The sequence below is a fragment of the Sorex araneus genome, chromosome 5, assembly GCF_027595985.1.
Source record: "Sorex araneus isolate mSorAra2 chromosome 5, mSorAra2.pri, whole genome shotgun sequence".
NCBI lineage: Eukaryota > Metazoa > Chordata > Mammalia > Eulipotyphla > Soricidae > Sorex > Sorex araneus.
In genome coordinates this window covers 203,215,193-203,239,747 of record NC_073306.1, presented here as the reverse complement: position 1 = coordinate 203,239,747, position 24,555 = coordinate 203,215,193, and the positions used below count along the sequence as shown (strand labels likewise).

Here is a 24,555-nt window from a genome sequence, read left to right as displayed (position 1 = left end):
TTATTTAGCCATAATTTCTTTTAAAAAAGAAAGCTGATGAACAGAAAACAGTGCACGCAGAATCTCACAGCTGACAGAGAAAATAGGCTTTTGTGTTTTCTTTGCAATATAGCAATATTTAGTATGCTTCACTTTATTGCACTTTATATACTGTCACTGTCACTGTCGTACCGTTCCTCATTGATTTGCTCACGTGGACACAAGCAATGTCTCCATTGTAAGACTTGTTACTGTTTTTGGAATATCCAATATGCCTCAGGTAGCTTGCCAGGCTCTGCCCTGCGCCCGATACTCTCGGTAGCTTGCCGAGCTCTGGAGAGGGGAGGAGGAATTGAACAAAGGTTGGCCCCCTGAAAGGCAACCGCCCTACAGCTGTGCTATGCTCCAGCTCTTATATAATGTATATTTTATAAATTGAAATTTTCCTAGGAATAGTAAAATAAAATAATCAGAGACAGAGCAATAGTTTAGTGGGTCGGATGCTTGCTTTGCACGTGGCCAACCAGAGGTCCGTCCCGGGAACTACCGACGGTCCCATGAGCGCCGCCGGGAATGATCTTCAAGTGCAGAGCCAGGAGTAAGCCCTGAACATTGCTGGGTGTGACCCACTAACCAAAAAGGAAAATAAAAAGAAAATGAAATTAATCATTTCAGAATCCCGCAGTATAACTATGTGTAGTTATATTTAGATTGCATAACTGATCTGACTCCTTCCGTAAACTCAGTCACTCTCAGTTAAAACGTTGGTTGTATTTTGATGTCAAAATTTACAGAATCTATTACAATTACTTAATAGATTCTTTAAATCATAGTATTACCCATAACTGATGGTCCTCATTGGCAAAAAGACGGAATTCTGACACATCCAGACCTCACAGGATAGGTTAAGAGAAATCTTCGATGAATGAAGTTTGTTTCTGATTGGAACATATCTTAGTAGGGTAAGATTTTAAATAGGACTTAGAAAATATAAGTAATTTACACTTATTTTATAATTTTTATTTTTTCAAAAGGCCACACCCAATTGTGCTCAGGGCTTACTCTTGGCTCTGCTCCGGCACCATGTGTGGTGCTGGGGCTTGGAGCGGACTTGACCACACGCAAAGCCAGCGTCTTCCCCCTGGGCTATTCCTGCAGTCTGATTTATTTTCTTTCTTTCTTTCTTTCTTTCTTTCTTTCTTTCTTTCTTTCTTTCTTTCTTTCTTTCTTTCTTTCTTTCTTTCTTTCTTTCTTTCTTTCTTCCTTCCTTCCTTCCTTCCTTCCTTCCTTCCTTCCTTCCTTCCTTCCTTCCTTCCTTCCTTCCTTCCTTCCTTCCTTCCTTCCTTCCTTCCTTCCTTTCTTTCTTTTCTTTCTTTCTCTCTTTCTCTCTTTTTTAATTTTTATTAGTGAATCACTGTGAGGTACAGTTACAAACTTATGAATTTTCATGTTTGCATTTTGTTTACATCCCTCCACCAGTGCCCAGTCCCCTCCACCAGTGTTCCCAGTATCTCTCCCACCTTCCCACCCCATCCCCCCCCACCTCACCCCACCTCTGTGGCAGGGCATTCCCTTTTGCTCTCTCTCTCCTTTTGGGTATTGTGGTTTGCAACAGAGGCACTGAGTGGCCATTGTGTTTGGTCTATATTTTATTTTCAGCATCTCCTATCCTGTGCGGGTCCTCAAACCACACTTTACCTGGTGTTCCCTTCTCTATCTGAGCTGCCCTTTCCTCCAGCGTGAGGCTAGCTTCCAAGCCTTGGAGCTAACCTCCTGGTTCTTATCTCTACTATTCTGGGGTGTTAGTCTCCTATTCTGTTATTTTATATTCCACAGATGAGTGCAATCTTTCTACGTCTCTCTCTTTCTGACTCATTTCACTAAGCATGATACTTTCCATGTTGATCCACTTATATGCAAAGGTCATGACTTCATCTTTTCTAACAGCTGCATAGTATTCCATCCTGTAGATGTACCAAAGTTTCTTTAACCCGTCATCCATTCTTGGGCATTCAAGTTTTTTTCCAGATTCTGGCTATTGTAAACAATGCTGCAATGATCATTCTAGTGCAGATGTCATTTCGACTGTACTCTTTTGCCTCTCCGGGGTAGATTCCCAGGAGTGGTACCGCTGGGTCAAATGGGAGCTCAATTTCTAATTTTTTGAGAAGTGAGCATACTGTTTCCCAAAAGGGCTGAACCAGTCGGCACAGGCTTTAACAGGGTCTCTTGTTATTTGCGGCTGAGGAGCTGCCCCTCAAAGTGATCTGGCAGCTTTACAAAGCATGTCTTTACATGTGCGGGCACCAGAACAGAAGGGGGAGCCTCTGGTCCGGGAGAAATCGACAATGAGAGAATACTCTGAACCTTGACAGGTGAAGCAGAAATTCTTTTTCTCGGCAGGACGCTGGGGCCGCCCTGGTGGGGCCGCCGCCCTGGGGACCCCTGTCCGCCCTGGCAACCCCTCCCCTCCGACCATGCTCCTCGTGCTCCAACCCTGATTTTCTTTTTGTAGCGCTTCCCGAGCACTGTGCAGGGGGTAGAGGCTGCTCTGGGAGATACCTGGCAAGGGAGCAGAACAGCTTGAACCTGGCAGAGCTGAGGATGGAACTGGCGCCCTTTGCATACAAGACCCATGTTCCACCCTTTTAAGCTCTCTCCCCAACCTGTCTTTCTCTTTCTTTCATCCCTCCCCCCATAACAGTTTTATTGAAGTACAGCGTACAGAGAATAAAATTTGTCCTAAAGGTTTAAGTGTACAACTTAGTAACTTTTAGTGAACTTACAGAGCTGTGCAACACGATTCAGTCTGGGAATATTTTCATCACCCCAAAAATATCTGTTGCGTCCTTCTGCAGTCTTTTCTATTCTATCCCCAAACCCCAGGCAACCACTAATCTCCTTTCTCTCTCTACAGATTCACCTTTTCTAGACTTTTCACATAAATGGAATCATATGATATATAGTCTTGTTCATTCTAATAGCAATTTTATCGCAGTTAATTTCCCCAGAGACACATGAAAACTATATGTATTTTAAATGATGATGTTTATAAAAGGAAAATTTCCAAAATGTGTATTGTTTTTAGTTAAAACCATTTAATACTCCATAGAACCAATCAAGATACAACACAAGTAATTCTGTAAATCAAATGATATTCAGTTGAGGCCAGTGAATATTGATATACACTTATTTGCATTATCATTTGTCTAATTAATAATAATTATAAAATAAAACAGTGTTAAGTATGAAGACATCGAGTGTTTTTTTTTTTAAGTCAAAACTCAGAACATGTAGAATCTGTGATTTTACTGAGATGATTTGTGATATCAAGTGCTAACTTAATATTAGTCGAAGAGACTTACGGCACACTTAGTTAGGTCTGCATGACTTCTGTGTTTGGGAAAGAGGAATTAAAGTTCATTTTAGACCATTAATATATCATTTGGATCTTTGGCTGCTTGTCTTTTCCCAGAAGTGGATTAAAATACAATTTCATCAACTTGTTATGGGTTGAGTCCATGTGTTGTCTGATTTCTCTTGCCAAACACTAATGAGGAAACATAAACCTGATACATTGAAATGGGACTTATTCAACAGCGAAGTCAAAGTCACTGAGCAAAAAAAAAAAGGAAAAAAAAAAACCAAAAAGCAAACTAAGCACTCTCTCTCTGCGTGAAAGCGGAAACATCCATCCCAGGGTGTGAGGGCAGCGGAGCGGGCTGAATTCTGGTTCAGGCCCCTGAGTTCTCCCCCCTGAGACAGTCCTCGTGCTCCCTTATGGACAAGAACGTTTTTATCTCCTGCAGTTTGAAAACTCTGGAAATACTTTTATGAATCATTAGTTTCAGAGAATCTTTTTTGTGTTAAAAGTGAAATTATTTTGCAAGTGGAGTCTTAGTTCTGGCCTCCCTCGTGCCCCCCCCACCACCAAAAATGGCCAAACATTGTTTTCTAACATTTTAGAAGGTTTGCCATACATTTCCCTGAAACCACTTATGCTCTGGAGTTTGTAGGCTGATAATTAGTTTCAAATTCTCTAATTTCTTATTGAATTGCAATTTGACAAATGGATTTTTTTTCTTGCACACAATTCTTGGGGTGATGAGAAGACAGTTCTTTGTCTTTCCTGTTGGAAGTTTAGCGTCAGAATTTAGACACTTTGGCTTTCAGATCCTGTTGGCTAAAGGTCAGAGGTCATCAAGGATTCAAAAGGAGAGGGGAGAACAGCTATTCTTTTTTTTTTATTTGCTTTCTGGGTCACACCCAGCCGATGCTCAGGGGTTACTCCTGGCTCCGGACTCAGGAATTACTCCTAGCGGTGCCTGAGGGACCAAATGAGGTGTAAGAGATAGAACTCAGGTCGGCTGCATGCAAGGCAAACGTCCTACCCACCGTGCTATCGCTCCAGCCCCAAGAGTAGCTATTCTTGAAGGAGGAGCTGAAGACTATCATTGCAAAAGGCAATAATAAAGAACAGAAAGAATTGCCATCATTTTTGTAATCTATCGTTATTTACCCAATAGAACCTAAGAGTTTAGCAGGTAGCTAATTTGTCAATTTGGCGACAACTGAAAAGTTGATTAGCTATTTGTATTATTTTTCTTTCTCAGTTTATGAAACATTTGAAATGGCGCTTTCTTTTTTCTTTCTTTTTTTTTTTTTTTTTTGATTTTTGGGTCACACCTGGCGATGCACAGGGGTTCCTTCTGGTGGTGCTCAGGAACCATATAGGATGCTAGGAATTGAACCCGGGTTGGCTGTGTGCAAGGCAAATGTCCTACCTGCTGTGCTATCACTCCAGCCCCTGAAATGGGCTTTTTTATATTAAGTTTAATGATAATTAAGGAAGATCTTATTTTACTAATAATATTACAGAATTCAATATGTTAATGAATGAAAGCAGTATTTAACATAAAATATATTATAATCTACATATGTACATAACATACTGCATGGTAGAAATCCAAAGTATAATGCATATAAAATGACAATTTATTTAGCACTTCTGTTGTTGTTGTTTTTGGACTACACCTGGCTGTGCTTAGGAGCTTCTGCCAGCTCAGTGCTTGGAACTTGGCCTCAGCAGTGCTCAAGAGATCATACAGTGCCAGGAATAGGTCCCAGGGACACATACATGCAAGGCAAGAGCTCTACCACCGAGCCACGTCTCTGGCCAGACTGAGATGATCTAAGACAGTTAATCGAAAAAACTCCCAAGACAGTTTAATAGGTTGATTAAGCATACACATGCACACATTCACACACACACACACACACACACACACACACGCATACACAGCATATGCACACACACATATATTTATATATGTGAAAGTTTGGGTTTACATCAGCAGTAATTGATCAACTATTACATATGTGATCTATATTTGCATTATTCTTTTTTAAAATTAAAAATTCTAAGAATATTTTATAAAAGTTTATCTTAATAAAATAAAAACTGAACACAAAGAGTACATAGTTGAAGGGAATTTTGCTATAAGTGTTATAAATTTAGTAATAAAATTATAAGCACAATACCAATGGTATTTTCGTTTATTTAAAACTTTCCATTAAAGAATACGTTGCTATGACCTCTGAAAATCTAAAATTATTTTGAAAATGGTAAGTAAATAGTAAAATTTGGAATACTATATATAAACTTTCAATAAATCACATATAATTGTCATAGTGAATAATAAAAAATAATAATTACAGAAACACATACATGTATATTCAGAGACTTTGTGTAATGTCTATATTTTCTGTAATGAACATCTACTCTTTGTGTAACCACACTATTCCTATATTGTCTTCAAACACACACTCTTACCTATATCTTACTGACTCACATATTCTGGAATCTGTAATCAAAAATTCTTTTTAGCTCTATAAAGTTTTGAATTCTTTAAAATACCACCATTCACTATTTATTACTATCTCTATATACTCACTTTTTTCTTAGTTTAGTTAAAAGATCATAAGCATCATTAAAATGATTCACTTGCATTCTTTTCAAATTCTTTACATTCCTCAGGTACATTAACTGAGAAACAATCAAATGAACCCTACTATATTTTTATTCTACTTCTTGCATAAGAAAAAAAGTTTTACTAGAGAAAAGGGGATCTATCACGACCGTCTTACATGAGTTAATAAACACAAATGCAATTTGCTCAGTAGTTCTTGCATAATAGTTGTCTATAATATTTTATCTACACATTTCAATATTTCATGTATTTTTTTGCTTTTTGGGTGACACCTGGCGATGCACAGGGGTTACACCTGGCTCTTCACTCAGGAATTACTACTGGCGGTGCTCAGGCGAGCATATGGGATGCTGGTAAATTCGAACCCCGGTGAGCCGCATGCAAGGCAAATGCCCTACCCGCTGTGCTATCGCTCCAGCCCCTTTTGTGTATTTTTATTTCAAACTTCCAACACCCTTATCACACTCAATGATGTTTATCACTGAAAATTAAAGTCACTGGATCAGAAACACTTTCTCTTTCTCCCATAGTACTTATCGATGCAACTTCACTATGGAAACTATTTTATTCATTTTATCATTTTTCCCTCCTATTATTCAAGAATGAAAATGTCTAGTTTTCCATCCAAGTCTGGCCTCTCCTTTGGTAGACTTATATTCATTCCCTCTCTTGTTATTCTTAAATAATTCACTTTAAAATTTTTTTGTTGGATCACTGCTATTGACAGGTTGCTACAATATCTACTGTTTGGTAAAGAAGCACTTGTTACACTTCCGCATTTCTTTCTTTAACAGTTCTAATTATATTCAGCCATTATAATCAGTCCCCTTACCCTGAACAGTCTTCAAATAGCATTGTCTCTCAAGTCTTCAATTTCATCTTGTCAAAGCCAAAGGCAAAATTTCGTTTTTAATTTTACTTGAAATCCAAGTAGCTTTTGATATTATTTTTCACTTTCCTTTTCCTTGAACTGTTTTTGCATCTGTCTCCAACAATGTCACACATTCACATATTTTTCTGTCTCACCATCTTCCTTTTTTTAGGTGCCTTCTCTTCTCTAAGTATGAGTTCTCATTTCTCTCTTTACTTTCATGTACAGGAGACATCCCCCTCCCTCCATAAAACAACTATTTTATCTTACCCAGTTACATGCCTTTATCAACTCTTATCACTTACAATTCATATTATACTTTCATGATCTTCAGACTCATTCTAACTGGGTCATGTAGGCATTCTGGATTGCAAAGTCATAACATCATTATGTAAATTTGACATTAATTATACTGTCTAAGATAGAAATTAGTTTGAATATCAACAGGTAAAATCTTTGTGTTAAATTTGAATTTTCTTTGTTTTCCGATTCGAATCAAACATCAAATTCTCTCAAACCATGCCTTTGCTTTTTATATGGCAATCACCAATATCTTACTTCAAACCATATTATGAACTGTCATAATGACACTTTCCCATTCTTCACTGAAAAAAATCTTCTCTCAAATTTCCTCCCTAAAAGTGTGCATTTTTCTCCTTGTTTTATTAGCAACCTCTTCTGAAACTCAATTAGTGTTGTAGGTTATCCATAATCAGATGGCAAATACCACTTCAGGAACTCTATGTATCTCCATTTCAATGTCTTTTGTAGAAGATAATTCGCTTAAATTTTATATTTGACATTTATCTGTATTCATAATGACTAAATGTATCTTTTAAAACTTAAAATCCACCTCAAGTTTATGGAGATATATCATCTTATCTTCTTTATTCTTTTATCTTCTTGATACTTGTTCCCCAGAAAAACCTTGTTTAATTTATTTCAACTGTTTCTGCCAAAATCTAATGACATTATTCAAGGACACAGAAAAAAATGCTACCAAAATTCCCTGGATAACCAAAAGAACTCTGAGGGGAAAATAAGGAATAAGGAAGGTACTGCCTTATTTCAAACTATACTATAAAATTAGTGTAATTAAAATGGTATCGTATTGGAATGAAAGCAGACTATTTAATCAAAGTTCCTAAAATAAGCTCTCAAATATATGGACAAATAATTTTCAGCAAAGTCACCAAGCGCATAAAGTGGAGGAAATCCTCTCCAAAAAATGATTTTGGAAAAACTGGCTCACGGCATGGAAAAAAGTGAAAAGCAAGGGGATGAAGAGGAAGCAAAGAAGAAGAGGAGAAGAAAAGGATGAGGAATAGAGATAAGGTAAAGGAAATGAGGAGAAGGAAGGAAAGGGAGAGAAAGAAGAAGATGAGGAGGGGGGAGGGAACTGGGAAAAGATGAAGAAGAGTTGGAGGTGGAAGAGAAGAAAAGGACTAACTAAAACTTTATCTTATACCATATAAAAAGTTGGCTCAAATTGCATCTAAGACATCAAATTAATATTGAGGTTGAGAAAAACATAGGCAAAACTTCTTATGATACTGACTTCAGAAGTGTTTTTCAATGATTTGCTTCCATTGGGAAAGAGCAAAATCAAAAATAAACAAATGGAACTACATCAAACTAAAACGTTTCTGCATTGTTAAAGAAATTATGGATGAAGATAAAAAACAAACAAACATGTAAATACTTGGGTAAAATACTTTCCCACCATACATTTGAATACTGAAAATCTCAGCAATTCAAAACAAACATCAAAAATAACAATGTGAAGAAAATATGACATACGCTTCCACAAAGAAGACATGAATATATCTAATAGGCATATAAAATTGTTTATCATCCCTTACTATTATTAGATAAATGCAAATAAAAATAATAATATTTCATAACATCTAATGAAGTAAAGAACACCAGTGAATATGGCCTATGCCCAAAGGATACAAACAACTAATAATGGCAGGGATATGGTAAAAAGGTACCCTCATTAATCACTGGCAGAACTGTAGATTGGTTAAGATTCTATGGAAAATAGTATTAAGACTTCTTAAAGCATTAAAAAATATAGAACTACCATATAATCCTTTAACTTCACTCTTTGTCATCTATTCCAAGAATGTGTATGTCCACATGTACATTAAGTTAGCATTTTTTGAATAGACAGACAATACATTGTAACAGTGTGTACAATAACCATATCTGGAGTCAAGTCAAAATTCTAACAGTAACTGAATTTAAGGAGAAATTTGTACCTATCTCCAATGGAATACTATTCAGCTATAGAAGATATAAAACCTTGCATTTCACCACAACACAGTCTAAAGGATGTCATTTATGCGAAGCAAGTAAGAATAATAAATATAAGTATGGATTATACCACTCACATGGTTATAAAGAACAAAGCAAGGAACTAGACAGTGTTCAATTAAAAAAAAATTTTTTTTAAACTTCCCAAATAGGTATAAAGGATTTGAGCTGTAAAGGGTAGTGTTGGATAAGAAGAGACCTACATACAGTGGTTCAGGTATACTGGCATTTTGATAGTGGTTCTGAAGCCATAATATTGAACATACAAAACATAAGTAACACTAGAGAACTAAGGAAAAAAATCTCTTAGTGACTATAGCGTAGAATTGAGGAGATGATGAAAAGAATAAATGAAATATCAAAGAGAGATTTAAGAATTAAGAGATGGAAGAATAAGGTAAAGACTTTGTCTTAATTTTCAGGTGTAGAGGACTATTGTAATAAATATAAGCACAATAAGCATAAATCTTTTTATTACATTATTTTAGGGACTTTTTTTAGTATTTAAATTACACCCTGTTGGGCCGGAGTGATAGCACAGCGGGTAGGGCGTTTGCCTTGCACGTGGCTGACCTTTGTTTGATCCCCGGCATCCCATATGGTCCCCCAAGCACCGCCAGGAGTAATTCCTGAGTGCAAAGCCAGGAGTAACCCCTGAGCATTGCTGAGTGTGACTCAAAAAGCAAAATAAAATAAAATAAAATATACCCTGTTTAAAGTAACTGTAGTCTGAATTACTTTGCCTAAGTACTCTAGGCTCTCAAACCTTATTTACTACGGACACCTAAAAGGAATAAATATTCAAGATTGTGATCATTTATGATTGTTTTGAAGGTTTTCTGGCAATACCTGGTGCAGAGTTTATGGACTTAGGCTGAAACATGTGACAGGGCAATTAGTACTGAGTTCTAGAAGTTACTGGTCTGAGATTACAGCTGACCTGCCGAAAGGTCTCTTACTCCCATTTCCCATTTAAGCTCACACCCAAGCGTCAGCTACTGTTGCTAAAATCCAATATTTATTGAATGGTCAAACTGGGTCAGGACTTATGCTAAAGTCATCACACAGATTAGGTCACTGAGTGAGTTTACTGAGCAAGCACACTTATCATTTCTGTTTTACTGATTAGAAAACTGTGACCTAAGAGAAGCAGTTTTCTTATTCTAATTATATGTGGGAGAGGTGAAATTAGAAGCCTAGGTGATTTCTGAACTTATTTTTTCCTCCATTATACAGTATTGCTATCCTGATGAGCCTGAATTGTCTAGTGGAATGAAAAAGGGAAAAAAAAAAAACATCAACTATTTCCCAATGTCTAGGGTAGATTTGGGTAAAAATAATCCCCAGGGGCACAGTGCAGTACAGTGGGTAGGACATTTGACTTGCATGCTGCCCCAACCTCCCTTATGGTCGCCTGAGATGTGCCAGGAGTGAATCCTGAGCACAGAGATAGAAATAAGCCCTGGATACTGCTGGGTGTGGCCCACAAACAAAACAAAATCTCCAAAACTTGAAAGAAATGAACCATCAAATTTGACCAAAATTACCGACATAATCACTGTCACTGTCATCCGGTTGTTCATCGATTTGTTCGAGCAGGCACCAGTAACATCTCTCATTGTGAGACTTATTGTTACTGTTTTTGGCATATCCAATACACCATGGGTAGCTTGCCAGGTTCTGCCATGCGGGCGAGATACTCTTGGTAGCTTGCCGGGCTCTCCAAGAGGCGTGGAGGAATCGAACACGGGTCGGCCACGTGAAAGGCGAACACCCTACCGCTGTGCTATCACTCCAGCCCACTGACATAATAGGTGTCAGAATTAGAATTTAGCAACTTGTATCCTTTGATATTGCTCAAAAGCATGCTAGGGGGATCTTTTCACCTATATTTGCCATTTCTATTAGGAGGAAGATTCAGTCAAAGTCTCTTTCAGTTCTCCCCAAAACTCCTCTCGGGAGACCATCTCCATACATGATGAGTCAGATTCCAGAGCTGTTACCCCAGTGTAGTCATATTTCCTTATGGGGGTAGACAGGCTAGTTTCTCTGAGCTTTGTTTCCTTGCCAAGATTTTCTATAATTATTAGACTGTTAAATGAAGATTTTCCAGAGAGGTTGGATGCAAGTGAAACAAGAAGGCCTGTCAATTTATTTCAAGTGTCTTTTGTAACTTAAGACTATACAATGCAGAGAAAACCTCATCCTTCATGAGTTCAGCTGTGCTGATCATGTGTCTCCATTGGGTTTTGGGACAATAGCTTCATTTCAATAGCACTGTTCTCCCATTGTTCATCGATTTGCTCCAGCAGGCACCAGTAACGTCTCCGGTGTGAGACTTGTTACGTTTTTGGCACATTGAATATGCCACAGGTAGCTTGCCAGATTCTGCCATGTGGGTGGGATACTCTTGGTAGCTTGCTGGGCTCTCTGAGGGGAATGGAAGACTCAACCCAGGTTGGCCACATGCAAAGCAAAGACCCTACCCACTGGGCTATCACTCCAGTCCAGCTTCATTTCAGTAGAGGGTACTTATTTTCCAGAACTATTGCCTTTGGGTCCTAATGAAGAAAGATATGGTTACACACGTATTAGCTGCATGGGAATCAAGTAGATTTTTTTCTAATTTGAAAATATTATAATTATTTATACTAATCACTAGATTTATATTAAAATAAAATATCAGTGTTACCTGATATGTACTGTTAACCAGTGTGATTTTGGAAATTTTCAATTACCTACTCTGTTTTGAGAAATTGTATTAATGAACCCAAATGATATAAGAATTTATGGAATCCTGAGGCCTTATCTGATCAACTGGATGCCACAGTCAAATAGTCAACATCATTTTGAGCACCAGAACTGCTGACACCAATATCTGAAGGCTGTATTTCCTCCAAATACAATAAATATATGGCCCTTACTGTCAATGAGACTATAGAACTGAGTTTGAAAACCAGATTTCAATTAAGATGCTTACTTCTTCATGCTACTTCATGCTTACTCACTCCTGGACTGGAGCGATAGCACAGAGGGTAGGGCATTTGCCTTGCACATAGCTGACCCAGGTTAGATTCCTCCATCCCTCTCAGAGAGCCCAGCAAGCTACCAAGAGTATCCCACCCTCATGGCAGAGCCTGGCAAGCTACCTGTGGCATATTCAATATGCCAAAAACAGCAACAAGTCTCACAATGGAGACCTTACTGGTGCCCTCTTGAGCAAATCGATAAACAATGGGAACAACAGCGCTACAGTGCAGTGCTACTTCTTCGTGCAATTTGCTAGTACATTGGAAGGAACTGGAGAATATTATGCTGAGTGACGTTAGTCAGAAAGAGAGGGACAAATACAGAGTGATCTGTTTCCTATACAGAAAATAAAGAAACATAGCAAGGCCATAACAAAGGGCCAAAGGCAACAAAATCTGAGTTTTGACCTACAACTCAGAGTTTACCAAGGATGAGGATTGGATAGGAGGGGCTCATGGGTCTCTGTTTGGAGGAAAACAGACAATGCGGTGGTGAGTGTGGCATTAGAGCACTGTAGGCATGAACTATATATCGTTAACAGTATTGTAAGTCATGGCACTTCAATACAAATCAGAAAAAAAAAGAATCTTACTTCAATCAAGGTATACTGGGGGCCAGAGAGATAGTGTAGACTACCAAGGTTCTATCCCTGGAGTCACATATGATTCCCAAGCCCACCAGGAGTGAGTCCTGAGTAAAGAATCAGGAATAAGCCCTGAGTCCTGTTGGGTGTGGCCCACCAAAACTAAACTAAACTAAAACCAAAACCAAACTAAAAATGATGGTGCATTGATTCCTATGTCATAGAATAGGGTAAAATATACCAGAAAATAATAGTTCAATTATTCCACTATATTGTGTGCTAAGCACACGGATGAACAAGATGCTATCGCTGTCTTCAACATTTCTAGTGTATTATTACATATGTCTCCTTCTTGGAAATACTTAGTTGCCATGAATAGCCATTCGATAGACTGGAAAGTGTCTAGATGGATAGAAGTGAAAACATCAGCATGTACTCCCAATTCTGCCAGCTAGATGGCTACAGAGAAATAACTTTTCATTGCAACTCAATTCCTCATCTATAGAATTAAATTGGCACAAACAGACCTCTACATCTTAAAACTCTAAGAGGAAATGGTGTATTTTGGGGTCATTTTAGCCTGGTGTCCTCTCAAAAAAATTGGAATACTTTGTGCACTTAATAAATATTGTTGGATGTTAATCCTATCAGTTACATGTGTTACTGCCAGTGAATCTGACCAGAGAATGGCAGAAGTCCCTTGCTGAAGGACTCCTAGAAGTTGTGGTGCTCCAGCTTCAGTGCTCCCTGTAGTTCATTGGACTCCTAATTGTTGCTCTCCTAAGACTCCCTGCTTTGACCACTACCAACGCTGTTGCAGGCACAGCCCTCCAAACCCTGGTCCAGACACATGATTTTGTCAAAATGTGGCTAAATGACTCTCACCACCTCTGGACAGTGTAGGACGACTAAACACTTTACAACAAGGACTGCTCTAGGTCCAAGGGTGGGCTGAAGTTTTAGAACAGCAAATGAGAATTTTTGTGATAGGAATTGTTCCTCTATTTGAATGTTTTGCATTTTGCAAACAGAAAAGAGGGAGATATTGGATATCATATCTCCAATATCAATATTGGATAGTAGGGACTCCGGGCTAGGCTGTTTTCACTCGGGGTGCCCCAGAGGGGGTCGGGTGAGAACCCTCCCTGACCCAAGGGACCCAGCCCCGGGAGCCAACCTCCACTACCCAACTGCCTCCACGCTTCAGGCTGCTCTCCGGATGCTCCAGCCCAGCCTCATGCACAAATGAAGTTCCAGGGAACCCAGATAATGTGGAACTTTGTGACCTTGGACTCTGGACTCAATGGGACCGGGACGCAGAGATCCTCTGCCAGCAATCCCCCAATCTCCAGTGACCCAGGGGTCACACCCATAAGCCACACCCTGCCACACCCTGCCTCCTCATTGGCCACCTTCCAGATCTCCACGGCTGCTCTCTCTTCCCAGACGGGAGTATAAAATGAGGTCCCTGTATCCGTGCCACCAGACTCCGCGCCAGGCTGTTTTCACTCAGGGTGCCCCAGGAGCCGACCTCCACTACCCAACCACCGCCACACTCCAGGCCGCTTTCTGGACCACAGGGCCACTTTGCAGGTACATTATAAGATGCGATATATTATAAGACACTTCCTACCCATTTTACATAATTACCACACCGTATTTGATTGAGTTCAGACATTCAGCAACAAATCATAGACCGAGAGTATTCCGCTGGCACAGGCAGAGCCTGGCAAGCTACCCGTGGTGTATTAAGATATGCCCAAAACAGTAACGATAGGTCTCATTTCTCTGACCCCGAAAGAGCCTCCAATCATTGGGAAAGATGAGTAAGGAGAGGCTGCTAAAATCTCAGGGCTGGGAGGAAAAGAGATGTTACTGGTGCCCGCTCGAGTAAATTGATGAACAACAAGATGACAGTGATACAATGACTGGATATTAACGCTAAGTGTTTTAGGCTTCATCAGTGACACAGAAAAGAAGGAGATATTGGATATTGGAAGCCTAGAACCCTACGTGTTTTAGGCTTCATCAGTGAATGGCCCTCTTACTTCCCCCAAGAGAAGCTTATAGTGCTCTTAGGAGCCCCCCTAATCCCCAGAGTTTATCTTTAACCTTTCTTTAGTGATAGCTACTAGATCCCCCAAGTCAGCGTTGGTTACTTATAAGGTGGAACTTTCTGATAATTCTGGACTTTGCATCTGTAATGAGTTACTTGCTTTCCTATTTCCTTTATAACCATTTCCTGTTTTACTATAGAGCAATGCTCTTTGCTTAAACACAGAAAGACCGTTAATGCTGTGCTCCTAATATTTGAGAGCTCATTGACTCTGAAATATATCTACTCCTGGACATCCATCACAATCACTTGACCCAGGCTTCGGTCTCCATAGTTCCTAACACTCCACAGAAGGAATTTCCACCATGGGGCTTGGATGGACCCAGGGCAAGCAGCAGAGCTACTGTGGCATCGAAATGGGACGGTCTAGAAAGCATAAGTGCACATGTCACGTGATGCAAGTCAGTATTAATGCCCTGCCTCTTCGTTCCTCTCTTTGGGAGGCCTGGGGAGGTGGCTTTTGGCCACAGAATGCGTCGCTTGAACTCACTTGAACTCACAAATGTCAAATAAAAATAAGATCTTTTTAATCCTCTTCAGTTTTCATAAGTTCAGGGGACCTTTGAAGAACTCAAAACTTTACATAGCATGCTAGAGAACAAAACAAAAAACCCCTCTGAGAATAAGCTTTACATAAAAAGAACCACCCTTAATCCTAATCTCTTTTAAATTTGAACATGCAAGGTCTGTCTAAAGGTTATACGACATTTTAATTTTAATTTTAAGATTAAAAAATAATAAAGGTGTTCTTATGTTATTTTTCAATTCAAAATATGTTTTGTTCTAAAACCATGATAATGCAATAACCCAGTAGTACTTACCCTAAAGATAAAATACCAATTTGTCTACTCACTCACAATGATATCAACTTAAAAAATCAGGTTCTAAGTTGTTCCGCAGTCATTACTTGCTGAAGAATTTTAGTTGAGCCCCAAAATGGTAAAAATGCATATCCATAGAAGTAGTTAATGCTGAACTTTATTATAATGAAGACAAGATTAAAGCACGAACCAAGGTTTTAATATATGATTATAGAAACATTAATTTTAAGGTGGGTCACTCCAATCAGAAGTCAAATTTGAATTTCAAATGTACTTATTAATACCAACAAAGTGAATTAATAGATGGACCTTTTCAGTTTGCTTGAATTAAGCATCTAAAAACAATTTTTTCATATGAGTTTTACCAAAACTATCTCGTTTGAAGATTGTAAGCCAGTTTTGATACCTACATATGGGACAATTGTGGTTCAAATATATTAGGCTTCAATGGATCAAGATTTTCCTTGCTGAGATCTTGATTATCTCTTGGGTGTTTTCCAGAGACCAAAAGTTTCAAAAGAAAGGAAAGCTAATCAGTTACTCAAGTGCTGCTTCAAAAATCAGAATAGAGGCTTTTTATTACTTTAAAACATATCCAGGGACTATTTTTAATAAGAAATTTTTAAAAATGAGAATTCCACAGGGAATATGTATTGAATATCCCCTTGGGAATTCTTGTCTGAAAATGTAATTTTAAGATGACCTGGAGCTCAAATCTGTATAAGGTATTTATTAAAGCGAATTGTTTTCATTTATTCACAGAAGAGTTCAGTGGTGGAGATTGGAAAGAAAGAGGATACCTATTGTAAACAGTAATCAGTGGGCAATAATGGAGGAATATTGCCGTTGGACACACAGAAGATGAATGTGATGTAGTAACATGCATTTTGAAGAGGTATGAAATTATTCCCTTAAAACAAGTCTTTTAAGGCAATGTCACCTCAATTTAAATATTAATACACACATATATACACACACATACATATATATATATATATATACATATATATATATGGGCTGAAGTGATAGTGCGGCGGGTAGGGCGTTTGCCTTGCATGCGGCTGACCCGGGTTCGATTTCTCCACCCCTCTCGGAAAGCCCAGCAAGCTATCAAGAGTATCTCACCCGCACAGCAGAGCCTGGCAAGCTACCCATGCCGAAAACAGTAACAACAAGTCTCACATGAAAATGTTATTGGTGCCCGCTCGAGCAAATCGATGAGCAATGGGATCATAGTGATAGTGATAGCCTCCTATAGGGAAACAAAAACCATGCGTGTTGGGGCTGAGCAATAGCACAGTGAGTAGGGCGTTTGCCTTGCATGTGGCCTACCCAGGTTTGATTCCCAGCATCCCATATGGTCCCCTGAGCACCACCAGGGGTGATTCCTAAGTGCAGAGCCAGGAGTAACCCCTGAGCATCGCTGGGTGTGACCTCAAAAGCAAAAAAACCCAAAAATAAATAAAATAAATAAACATGCGTATTAAGCAATTTGTAGCATTCTTTGCAATTCTAGACAATGCCTTCTCATTTGCTGGTAAATGCTCACTAATGATGCTCATACACAGTAAGATGAAGGTGAAGATATAATACTACTGACTAGTCAAGAAATACTCTATAATTACATACAGAAGGCAGAATGGCATGATAAGAGCAAAAGGAATGGGAAGAAAAATGCATATTATTTGTCATCAAGTACTCACAGTTCGTTTGGAAGAAAATATTTACCCCACAAAAAGCAATGAATAATTCAAGACTATTCATATGTAACAAAACAAGTATCTGAGTTTGAAGTAGTTTAAGCTGTGGACTGGTATAATCATGATAGGCTCATTAGAAGAGAAAAACATAGATAGTTTCTGATGATTTTCTGAATCTGAGACAGGCAGAAGCATGCACAAAGCTTAGAAATGAGCAGCTGAGATTCAGTAGCTTACTTTAACGGGAAGACATCTCATCAATATGCTTAAAAAATAGTGAGCCAACTTTCTGACAATAAATTTTAAAATAACCACAAAAAAAAGAAATATGTAGAAGCCAGAGAGATAGAGCAGCCTGTAGGGCATTTGCCTTGCACATGACCAACCCAGTTTGATCTCCAGCATGGGGAGGAGTCAGGAGTAAGCCCTGAGCATCACTAGGTGTGACTCAAAGCAAAAACAATACAAAACAAAGAATATGTTAAACATATATTAATTCTAATTTTAGCTTTTATCCCTCCTCTGTGGATAATTACTGGTAAACTTAATCTTTGTATTCAAGTTTGCAATCTCCAAGAAGGAACATCTAACAAGGTGCTAAATAATATAGCTTCTAATGGTAATAATAAAATATAAAATCATCACAGCACATACACTTACGGGCTGAATGGGAGCATACATCTCTGTTTTTGGGTACTTGGGTTGTTTTCATCAGAGCCTATTGTTAATAGTGCTGCAATGAACATAGGTGTACACACATTGTTTAAAAGCAGTGGAGCTTTTGTTTGATTGTTTGTTTTGATAAATACCAGGGGTAGAGTTACTGAATAGTACAATAGATTCTTTGGGGATATTTTTTGAGACTACATGTATTATTTTCCATAGAAGCTGGACCAGTTAATATTCTCAGGTACAGTGAATGATGGTAGCACTTGTTCTGACCATTATATATAGGTCATTCTCATTTCTATGAGGTATCATTTTGCAGTCATTACTTTATTGATAATAAGTAATATGAGCATTTTTTTCTGTGCTCATTGGCCATCTGTGTGTCTTCTTCAATGAAGTTTCTATTCAGCTCTTTCCACATTTTTTAATGGGTTGTTTGTTTTCTTCTTGAGTTTTACAAGTGATTTATGTGTGTTGGACAATAGCCCTTTCATTCAAAGATGAATGTTGTGAGAATATTTTCTTCCACTTGATAGCATGCCTTTTTACTTTAGTGATACTTTCATTATGCAGAATATTCTTAGTTTGAGGCAGTTCTATTTGTTTTTGCTTGTCCCTTGCCATTACAGTCAAATCTCTAGTACATCACAGAAGTCAATATGTATTTCTTTTTACTATACTTCCTTTGACATATTCTATGGACTTGAGTTCAACACTTAAGTTTTTAATCTATTTAAATTATATTTTATTCATTCTTTTGCATTGTGCTATCCAATTTCCCCAAAATCAACAATAATGCTGCTCTATTTATTAAAAATAATATGAAATATTATTAAAACTTACTAGCTGACCAAATTAGGTTGAAGAACTAGAAAAGTTAAAGCAACTATGGTAGGAAGTGTAAGACCTTTTCTCCTGAAAGATTTTTATATCTTTGTAATCTCTAAATAAATCACCATGTAATAAGAGAGATTACCCTGGATTATCTAGATCAATCCAATATAAGCAAAACCATACTTAAGAGGAATGCTTCCCCCAGCTGTAATCAGAGATGGAGTGTTTTAAAGGGAACAAAGATGCAACACTATGACTGTACAAAGGTTAGAATGTCATACTCTTACAGCTACTAAAATTTACATTTAGTCTTTTTTAATAACTTTGTATGAAGAAGCTAAACAAGTTATTTATATCTTTCAAAATTTTAATATTTTGTTTTGTGTTGAGGGCCACACCTGCTGGTGCTCAGAGTTTAATCCTGGCTCTGCACTCACGAATCATTCCAGGCAGTGCGCAGTGCAATGCTGGGAATCGAACCCCAACTGGCCTTATGTGAAGCAAATGTCCTACCCACTGTACTATGGCTCCAGCACCCCTCCCCCGCACACATTTTTTATTCTTGATCAGACCCAGCAGTGCATAGGAGCCTCTTGGATTCAGTTCTGGGGCATTGCTTCCTCAAGTAATACAGAGATGATGAGATTAGAATTTGGGCTTCCTGCATATGGATTACACACTCCTGCCCATTGAGTTATCTGTAGAAGATTTAAAAAAAGCAAAATGAGATAACAAATATAAAAGTGAAACATGATTTCTTATGAAGTGAAATTGCTTATAATTAGATATCTCTAAATACTAATGATGTCAAATTTACTGAACATTTTATATAGTATGACTTTTAGGTTCAAATATAAGATAAAGTGGCAGTCACTTTATACTTATATACTTATTATCACTGTCACTGTCACTGTCATCCCATTGCTCATTGATTTGTTCGAGCAGGCACCAGTAACGTCTCCATTGTGAGATTTGTTGTTACTGTGTTTGGCATATTGGATAGCACACAGGTAGCTTGCCAGGCTCTGTCGTGTGGGCGAGATACTCTTGGTAGCTTGCCGGGCTCTCCGAGAGGGGCGGAGTAATCCAACATGGGCCAGCCATGTGAAAGGCGAATGCTCTACTGCTGTGCTATTGCTCCAGCCCAGTTTTATTATAAGTACATTTAATAAGCACATTTTCTAAAAAGAAACTTTAGTGGTAACAAACACTAATACTCTGGGGAAAAATAGGAAATTATATATTTATTTAAACAGTAAAGATTAAAGTTAAAGCAATCACCTTAAATTCTTGACTTTTAAGGTAAAGCCAAATTAAGGAGAAAATCAAAACTTTATATTTGTTTTAAAATATAATATCTAGGGCTGGAGTATAGTATAGCAGGTAAGACACTTGCCTTGCACGGGGATGAACTGGGTCCCTCCCTCAGCACCACATGTGGTCCCTACATCCCCACCAGACATAATCCCTGAGCACAGAGCCAAGAGTAAACCCTGAACATCACTGTATATGGGTCCAATAACAAAATACATAAATAGAACATCGTCAACAATTGTATGCCCTCGTAAGTTGTTTAAAGCATCCTCCTAATTTTAATTTTTAACTAGTGTTTCATAATTATGACACTGATTTAATATAACCAGCTACATATAACATAAGCAGCATCCAGTCTTTGTTCTCTTATTTCTCTGACTCAAGTAATTAAAGATGTTATCATTGTGCTCTTACTTAACAATGTTTGGTGTTGAGTCAATCTGCATGTACCATTTCAAGTTATCCTCAGGTTTTCCAGTGAGATGAAATAGGAACTAGCAAAATGAGATGAAATTAGGATGCAGGAGTTTTGTCGGGGTCGAACTGTTGCCTCTGAGGAGGGAAGTCATGTTATACATCATGCACTGTGATATGGCTGGTGCCCCCTGGAGCTGAGCCGTGTGGTGCAAACCCTGCATTGCTCCACACGACAGCCCATAAAAGACATATGGGAAACTTGCTCCAGGGAACACTTAGAGTCTGTAAGCATTAAACAACAAATATTTCCGAGCATCAAAGGAATAAAAATCCATTCATGTTGTGCTTATTGTTTTCAAACAGAGAAATAAATATGACACATGTTTTCTGGGGAAACCTTATTTGGAAAGAGCTAATGTAATCTATGGCCTAGATTTATTGTGAATGGGAACAGTACATTTCTGACATGCGAAACTGTTTGGAACACCATTCACAAAATAATTCCCGCTGACTCAAGGAATTGTGTTCTCACACAGAACAGTGACCGATGCGGGATTGATGAGAAATGATAAAATAACAAGAAATAATGAGTGGAAAAATTGGACATCAGATTCTAAAATTGTAGATCTTCAATAATTGCTATGGAAGAGTATCCAGACATTAGAAAATTTATATATAAAAATATACCTTTATTACAAAATATTTGTGAAATGTAAATATAAACATCATAAGCTAATAACTTATGTTATGTTATGTTATGTGATAGAAAACTACATAGTAAACTAATTTTACTTGGGCTGTCAGTTAAAATGCATTTTTTGGACTAGACTGTCAGAGATTATTATTTAGAATTATGGGAAAGAACCTAGAATTTACATGTTAATCAGAAGTCTAATATCTTATTTGGGGAGGTCAAGCCCAATATTTTCTCCAGTCCAAAAAACACTCTCAAATTCTTAAAACGGAAATATTGTTCCCATCCTTTGAAAAACATTACTATAACTTTAATATAATGGTGGCCTGAAGCCCTTGTATTTTTAAAACACTTTAAAACATTTTAGAAAAATTAATATACGTGCCCGTGCGAATTCTGTAGTTGTTGGGCATACCGTTCCTTATGCTGAGCTGGCTCATTGCATTGTACAAACTCTCTCTTCCTTACTTATATTCTACTTGGTTGTTCTATTCCATTTTGGAAGTGGAGTATTACAGTTTTAAAGTATTTCTGAGCCACATCTCTCTTCAATTCTTTCATTACTTGGTTCATAGAGTTCAATTTCGCATTATTAGGTGTGTTTATAATTGTTATATATTGTTGTCCTGAAACTTTCACTAATACATAATTATCTATGTTGTATTTCATAGTTTTGGTGCTGTATAGTTTATTTTGTCTGACATTACTGGAGTCACCATATCTATTTTGGTTATTCTTTATATGGAATATCATTTTCTATTTTCCTACTTTTAAACTGTGTGTTTCTTTTAATCAAAAATAATTCTATTATAGATAGCATGTGTTTGTATCATACTTTTGGTTATTGTTGCCCACTGTTTTATAAACATTCATTCAGTCAATTTATTTCTCCTATTTAAAAAGTTCCCCATTTACAGTTAATCATTGATAGGGATTTATTTATCTCATTTTTGTATTTATCTTAATGTATTCTTTATAGCTATGTTTATCCTTAACTTCTGGAGTCCATCTTCTTGCTTACCTGATATTTGCTTACCTGACTAAAACATTTCAATCACTTTTATTTCCTTTTTATATATCTTATAACTATTTTATTTTCATTCATAAGAGTTCATAAGAACTTAAGTTTAGTAGCAAATAGAAAGTACTGATAAAGTGATCTGTTCCTCTCTTTCAGTCATTGACTTCATAAAGTGACAAGTTTATACATGGTATCAAAATGAAAATCATTTTTCCTATAATGCAATTATCTCTGAAGCTATATAAACTATAAATGAGCCTATGTTATGGGATTACAAGCCTATGTTATGCTAATGCATGTTGACTAATGAATTTTTAAATTTATTCATCTTTAAGTTATGTAGTACTATAATGTAGAACTAAAATGTAGAGCTATAAGTTATTGTCAAAATAATATAGTAGCTTTTATAATTTCTCACATACCTTATTAAGATCTTCATTTATTCATATGGCTTCAGATTATTGCCTAGAGTTCTTTCATTATAATCTGTAGCATGCCTGAGAATTTCTTGCAGGACAGGCCTAGCGTTTAGAACATGCTGCATCAGTGAAAGTTTCATGGGAATAAAAATAAAAGTGAGTTTTCACTTGATACCTTATTAGGAAAATTTACAGACACAGAAATTTTGAATTATACAGTGAACCCACATATACTTGATACCTTGATTATATAGCTAACAGTTTTGCAATAATATATGCAATCAATAAGTTGTGCATTTTGGGGAAATTACTTAGTCTCTTTGAGCCTCAGTTTCTTTATAAAAGGGAGCTAGATAATAATAATAATAAAAATAAATTTATATTGTTGAAAAACTCAAATAATGTAATGCATGTTGAGTGCTTGACCAGAACCGGACAGGAGATACATGCATGCAGTCAGTGTGACAAATAGAAATCAGCACGTTAAATACATGAATACATTAATAAACACATAATAAATTTTCTGAAACTTGGAAGGAATTTTTATATTAATATTTTAACTTCTAGATATAGAACAATGGTCCTTCTATTCAAGTATAAGTACCCCGAAGAATATGCATATCTATTTTTTTCTTAGTGCCTGAACTAACATACTTATAAAGAATTGTAACAATTTATTATCTACTCTTTAACATTTTCTGGTTCCATACCATGGAAGAGAAAAGTGTATCTGGAAGACTCTAGGTTTTTATTTCACTAATTAAAAGCAGTTAAAGATTATATGAGGGGGATGCTCAAGCTTCTGATTCAAAAGTAGATAACATAATTACTAGCTGCCCTGAGTTGCAATTGTCTGTTGAAACAAAGAGGAAAGATATGAGAGGCAGGTGAAGGACCCAGCTAGAGTGAAGCAGAAAACAGAAAGTCTTAGAACAATCTTGCAAATACGTCAGCTCTGTGCAGGTTGCACTTTTGTCTCTGAGTGGTTCAAGGGCACATGGCTAGGGTTAGGGCAAAAGAAAAGGGTGCTAAGTAGGTCCAGGTGGAATTCTTAGGGGCAAAGTGGCTGTTTTCCAGTTTTAGTCCTTGCTCACATACTTTTGACAGCTGCATTACTGTTTAAGTCACAGCTGGTGTGTTCTCTCTTGTCCAAGAACGGTTTGAACTATTCCTAAGACTTGATGTTAGTGATTTTTAAGGACCATCAGAAACATGTCCTTTGCTATGAGTAAAAGTGAGACAAAATTTCAATACACATAACACCTAAACCTTAACGTTAGAACTATTATCCATTTTTAAAATTAAGTTTGTCATGTAAGATTACAGCCTCATTGAAAAAATGTAGGAGGAATGACAATAAATAAATAGACAGCACAAAATTCTAGAAAGAGCATATTATGTTAGATGTGTAAAATCTATTTTTCATGTTAACCGTACCTATGTAAAGTTGTCCTTTGTTAAACTGCAACTTTTTCAATATTTTTCTATTCTTGTGCCTTTAGAAATGTTTAAAAGCATTATAAGTAAATAAAATCTTAGATTTCTGAAGCTGCATTTATAAAAATTAGATTTCCTTTATTTTTCCTGTCATGAATGAGCATTAATAAAAAAACATTGAGTGTAGTGACTGTTTTAAAACTGAACAGACTCCTTAAAAATGTTAAATACTGCATACAAACATTTTAAAATAAGTTACTTTTATAATATTATGAATGCTCTCATAATTCTTACTGCTCTATTACCAACTTAAATCATGTTTTCTGATTTATTTAGAAAAA

The 24,555-nt window shown here is 37.2% G+C and overlaps 1 protein-coding gene across 1 annotated transcript in view; it reads right to left on the bottom strand.

Moving 5' to 3' along the window:
* CFAP299 (cilia and flagella associated protein 299) overlaps nt 1-24,555 on the bottom strand; it is a 531,643-nt gene that overhangs the window by 95,397 nt on the left and 411,691 nt on the right. The gene's annotated exons all lie outside the window — the stretch shown is intronic.